General features: G+C 35.0%; 1 pseudogene; it reads left to right on the forward strand.

Moving 5' to 3' along the window:
• Nucleotides 1-3,453: 3,453 nt before the first annotated feature.
• LOC102486159 (olfactory receptor 5K3-like) lies at nucleotides 3,454-4,414 on the forward strand (annotated as a pseudogene).
• The last annotated feature ends 2,282 nt before the right edge of the window (nucleotides 4,415-6,696 follow it).

The following is a 6,696-nucleotide window of genomic DNA, read 5'->3' on the forward strand; positions in this document are numbered from 1 at the left end:
CTAGTCAAGTTGATAAAACTATAAAGTTATCTTCAAAAGATAATATCATGGGGCCAGCAGGTGGCGTGGTGTTTAAGGTGTTGGACACTCCCACATGGTCGACCACGGTTCGAGTCCCGGACCTGGTGGCTTGCTTTCTCACTTTCCCTCTCTCTCTCTGTGTCTCTCTCTGGTCAAATTAAAAAATAAATGAGTGGATAAATAAATAAATAATTTTTACAAAAGATAATATTGCATTTCTTTGTCCCATTAATGCTTTGCTACTGTGACATTAAAGTAATAGAAAAAAGTCAACTATATAAAAGAAAGTCATGTAAATGTATTTATTTTCTGGTTTTGACATTTTTCTATTGAGATACCTTGGTTTGGGTCTTTTTTTCTTATGTTTTGTTATAGGGCTTGTTTGCTCACCAGAGACAGAGACAGAAGGAAAGTGACAAAGCATCAATCTAGAGATTTGACCACACTGGAGACCCTACTCTTACTGAGATTTACTTGTGCCCAGCATGTGTTTGAAGACACAGGTATGGGAATTGAACTGTCCAATGTCCAATCTGCCATGTGGGAATCCAGCTGCCTTTACTCACCACAGCACCTTCTGGCTCCTCTTTTTAGGTACTTCTAAAGTAACAATCTCTGTTAGGTAAACCAGAAATCACTAATAATTGTATTTAGTATACAAAAAATAAATAAATAAAAGTAAATAAACATACCCATTCTAAGTCATATGCATGAAGCAAGAATAAGAATTAATACCACATATTCCTCCTAGCATTTTACAGCTCTTTGCACAGAAGTATAATTCACAAGTAACCTCAAAATTTTAAAAAAATAGAAGAAAACAAGTAGATACTTTGGGAAAGATGATATACACAAGAAATTCTAGATTGTGTTGGTATGTATGGCATAATTGAGATTAAGAAAATGGAGGTTTATGCAGTCTAGGACAAATAGTTAAAATTTTATTAAGTAGGATATGAGAATTAAGACTGACAAAAGATGAAATAAACAGAAATAATTGCATGGAAAGACAAAGTTTTTAGAAAAATGGGTGTAACATTGGAAAAAAAAGCATGAGAGAGGAAGTAATCTATGGATTTTTTTAAAGATTTCCAAAGTCATTTTCTTTAAAGATGAAGAGATTCCTTAATCTATACCTATCTTTATATAGATCCTGAGACATACATTTAACATGGATGTACATAATCCTCCTTCATCCATGATTTCCACAGTTTCAGTCACTTATCCATGGTCAATCACAATCAGGAAAATGTTCATGGCTTTTCATGGTTCTATGATCTAACACCACCCAAGTCAATGATTCTCCTCAACGTTAGCACTGGAAGGAGAATAGCAGCCTAACGCTACCTCATGGTGCCTATGTCATTCACCTCACTTCCTCTCACCATGTAAGCACTTCATTATCTTTTTTAAAGAGAGATATTTGCTATAGGGCACATGTACTCTCCGGTGAAACAGAGACAGACACAGAGACCAAAAAGTGAGAAATCAAACCCCCCAGGGGGGAAAGCCACAAACTATCCTATCTCCCCGAACTCCTCTTGCTATTTTGGGCATGTACGCACACAAACTCTGCAAGAGTTTTAAGCAACCATCTCCAGGATTCAAACCATGGTCCACTACGTGGGTGTCTACGTGGGTGTCCAGTGACATAAGCCTTACATTATATGCTGGTCTAAATTTATTAACTTGCATAATCACAAGAAGTGTGAGATCACTACAATAACATATTTCAAGAGAGAGAAGTAGAGAAAGACCATATTCATATACTTTTTTTACATATATTATAACTATTGCTCTATTTGTATTATTGGTAATTGTTGTGAATCTCTTATTGGGCCTAATTTATAAATTAAACTTTCATCATTGGTGAGTACGTATAGAAAAAAATTAAACATATATAGTATTCAGCGCTACCTGAAATTTCAGACATGCATTGGAGGTCTTGAAATATGAGTCCCACAGATAAAGGAGGATACCTAAAGTATGCATTTATGGTTAGAATAAAAACCTGTTTATTTATTTATTTATTTATTTTTGGAGAGGTTTTTGCTATAGGGCACATGCGCTCACCAGACAGAGAGAGACATAGAGACAGAAAGTGAGAAGTCACCCCCCAGAGGGGATGGTCACGCCACAATCCCTTCTCCTCCATTCTCCTCTCGGAATCTTGGACAAACACGCACATGCGCCCGGCGTGAGTTCATACCACCGGGTCCGGGAAGTGAACCACATTCCACTACATGGGAGTCTAGCGACATAGCCATTACTCTAACTGCTGGTTCCCTAAAAACTTGTTTCTTCAGAAGGGGGAAAAACAGGCTATGTATAGGAAAATAATTATAAATTTATTTAAAGGAACTTCATAATATAAGTTACCTAAGTTATCTGGTAATAATGTATGAAATATGGGTACCCTATAATTGAACATTATTCTTGCATAATTTTTTTATAAATTTATTTATTTTACATTATTTCACTGAAGATCATCACAGCATACAAAATATGATTTTTCCCTCCAGAATGCACTGCATAGTGGCTAAATCATGCATGTTATTATCAACAAATAATTTTCCATTTCTTATTTCTTGTATATGTATACTTTTTCCTACTATTTCTCACACTCTGCCATTTCCCACCCTCCTCCCACACTGTCTCTGGTATCTGCACTTGCTTTCCATTCCTTTTCTATTGTCTCCCATTTGTTTGGTTCACAAAATATCTTAATTAACCTAAATACTTTCAAAACTTTAGTAAATCAAAATCAAAATGTTAAGAGAACTTTGCTTAAGACTTAACACCAGGAAGCAGGTTAGGATTCTGTTCGAATAGTAGGTACATGGACCTGCCCACAACTCAAGAGAAGAAGAAAATCCTTAACTCTAGAAAACAAAGCATGGAAGATCAGTAACATTTTAGCCAAAAATCATAAAATTTTATTTCACCAGTTCAGACCCATGAACTTAATCTAGCTTCTGTTGTGGACCGATCTTTCCATTTAAATTCTGGAAGATAATGTTCAACTCTGGACTTGTCCCTACCTTTAAGATGGCCATTTTCTTCATTGTTTTTGAGCTCTTATTTCTGTGTGTCTGACGAAATTTCCTGAGATAGCATTCCCTTGAGAACATCGTGGAGAACTGGACTGGTGTCAATAAATTTATAAAGAGAGACGTTTTCCATTTTAGCCATCCTCCTCGCTATTAGCAAAATATTCTTGTGAATCCTAAAGGTCATACTTTTAGAACATTAAGACTAAAACATTATTGCATCAAATGTCCCCTTGAGTTACATGTGGCTATATATCAGAGATAGCAGTTGAAGTTTAAAGAAATTCTTCTATGTATTATAAAAGGAAAAAAATGGAAAATTTATACATTTTTAATTAGGATCTCATATCTCTACAATTTCTATCTCTACAAAAAGGTAGATATGACTGAGGACAACGACTCCTTGGCAGCTGAGTTTATACTCACAGGATTTTCTGTTAAACCAGAGTTGAAGACCCTTCTGTTTGTGGTCTTCTTTGCCATCTATCTGATCACCATGGTGGGCAATCTTGGGTTGGTCGTGTTGATTTACGTGGAGCGTCGTCTTCACACGCCAATGTACATCTTTCTGGGCCACCTGGCTCTGATGGATTCCTGCTGCTCCTGTGCCCTTAATGTTGGAGAACTTCTTTTCTCAGGACAGAAGGATTTCCCTCTATGAATGTATGGTACAGTTTTACTTTCTCTGCCTTGCTGAAGCTGTGGATTGCTTTCTCCTGGCAGCGATGGCTTATGATCGCTATGTGGCCATTTGCAACCCACTGCAGTACCACACCATGATGTCCAAGAAACTCTGTATTCAGATGATCACAGGGGCCTACATAGCTGGCAGTATGTTTTCCATGATTGAAGTAGGGCTTCTGTTTAGATTAACTTTCTGTGGGTCTCGTATAATCGATCACTTTTTTTGTGATGTTCTTCCATTGTACAGACTCTCCTGTGTTGACCCTTTTATCAATGAAGTGACAGTAATTATCACTTCTGGATCAGTCCAAGTCTTCACAATTTCTATAGTTGTAATCTCTTATCTCTGCATCCTTTTCGCAATATTCACAATGAAATCCAAAGAGGGACGTGGAAAGGCCTTATCCACCTGTGCATCCCACTTTCTCTCTGTCTCAATATTCTATGGCTCTCTTCTCTACGTGTACGTTAGACCAAATTCATTTAAAGAAGGGAATACGGATATACCTGTTGCTGTTTTTTATACTGTAGTAATTCCTTTTATAAATCCTTTTATTTATAGTCTAAGAAATAAAGAAGTAATAAAGGTAATGAAAGGCATTATGACAAAGAAAAAAATGTGTAACATACTAAAACAAATACCTCGTGTGAAAAATTGATTATAATTTGATAAAACTGTTTCAAAATCAAGTAATACTACCAAAGTGTAAGATTAAACTTTGCATATAATATATTAAATTGAAAACATGATAATATGAGTTCAGATAGATTTATCTAAATAAATTCAGAAATTAGATAATTTACCAAGATGTACTCAAAATCTAAGCAACTAGAAGTAAAATACTTAATTATTTTTGAGGGCACAAATTTCCGAGTGTAGTCACCCAAGAAACTAATTTTGTTAGAGTGTATTTGCAATGTTCAACAAGTGCAACCAACACTAGGAATAGAAGTCAGTACATGTAAGGCAATGTCCATTTAAAATTAATTACATGTTTCTTGAGTCTCAAGACATAACTGTCACATTCCAAGTTCTGAAATATAAATCTAGTTTAAACATCATTATCTGACAGAAGTAAATGGGTATGGTTAAATTTGCTTCTCAACTTTCTTTGAATTTATGAAGAGATTATGCTAGAATATGGGGTTATGCTGGATTTTTATTTTCTAATCAAGATGATTTTTCTCCTTACTGATAATCATTTATACTCTCAAGTTCTTTGAAATAAGAGTCTCTATAAAGGGGTTTTATCTATTTCTTGATGTAAGAAATATTATTAATGTTGAAATCCCCGTGGATTTGAATGCTTTTATATAATTTGACTTTTTTGTTTCATATACATTGATGCAGTTTCTAAATGTATTAACAAAATCTAGTTGTTTTTAATGCTTTTCCTCCCTGTCCCTGTTGAAGATATGTCGTAGTTTTATCAACAGTACTAGGGAGAAATGTTCACCAGTTGAAATATCCATTTTGTAAGACAAATAATAATGCGATTGAATGTATGGAAGAAAATTAAATGAAAAATAAATAAATAAATTTTTTAAAAAGGCAATACTTCATGAAAGAAATAACTCTGGACCTGGATTGAAAAATTACAGGCCTCTGCACAGTTTAGGTATTTGAAGCCTCTTAAGGATTCTGCTTTTCAACTCATGAAACCAAATTTGAATTAGGCTCAACCACAGTGATATAGTCATTAGAGCACCACTGTAAAATATGGAGTCACATGAGAACATGTGAAGTTCTGGGTTTCAGATCCTGTGTCTGACAATGAAGAGTGTTCCTGAGAGTGACTTCAGTGACTGTATCTGGAAGCCTGAGGGAGATCATGGAGTGACGAAACCCTGTTCCTGGTGGCGTATGTGTGTTTTCTCTCTCTCTCTCTTTCTCTCCCTCTGACATAAATAAATTAAATAAACTTAAAGAAATGTTAAAAAAATCTAGTTGTTTCTATCTTGATATCACTCCTTGTTTATTATTATGAATACTTCTAATGTGTATTCCAATGAGTCTTACTGATAAGTTTATATATTTTATAAACAGACCAATTTGCTGTTCAAGCATAAATGAAGCAGAAAATAATGAAAGTTCTCAATATTTGAACGAAGGTATTTACTCATCACTTATAAGTACAAATTCCTCAGTTCAGGTTATGGCACGGTAGTAATGCAACTGGACCAACTTGGGAAGGTTTCTAGGTCCACATCCTGGAACCAATTTGAGTATATCAAGCCTGGGCTTGAAGTCAGCAGAGCCCAGGACAGATTGCAGCATGAAGACCCTCTTAGGTCTCTCTTTGTATGTGTGTGTGTCTCTACCTCTTTTGGCCTCTCTTTTTGTAATGGAAAAAAAAAAACACAAATATGAATGAAAAATCATTTACAATGAATCTGTCTACTAGGCACTGCACTAGCCTTTACATAAGTGTTACCTAACAAATAAGGCTTTTTTTTTTATGTTCTCCGTCAGTAGAAATCTCACACTTCAACATATTGAGTGGTCAAATAGAAGAATACTTATTATTTTACCTTCACAAATGTTTTCATTCACAAATGTAAAGATTTAATTATTTAATCAGTTATTGTTATAAAGCTAAATTCTAAATTCTAAAACTGTAAAGATTTAATTATTTAATCAGTTTTTGTTACAAAACTAAATTCTGAAGGTGTCTACAGTATTAGCTTTATAATACATTGTCTCTCTTTAAATCAGTAGTCTCACAAATATTAGAAAAGAATAAACTCTATTGAACGTTTCCAGCAAGGTAGAAAAAGCAAAAACACATCTGGCACTTTTGGAAATGACTGTGACACTGTGAAAGTGGAGGAGGGAGAGAACAGTGAATGGCCCAGGGTCAACAGGGTAGCAAATTGTGAGGCAAGTAAAGGGGTAAGTGGGCAGTTTACTGAGGACCTTTAAGGACATCCTAAGGAATCC

The sequence above is a fragment of the Tupaia chinensis genome, unplaced genomic scaffold (assembly GCF_000334495.1).
Source record: "Tupaia chinensis unplaced genomic scaffold, TupChi_1.0 Scaffold143932_1, whole genome shotgun sequence".
Classification (NCBI taxonomy): Eukaryota; Metazoa; Chordata; class Mammalia; order Scandentia; family Tupaiidae; genus Tupaia; species Tupaia belangeri.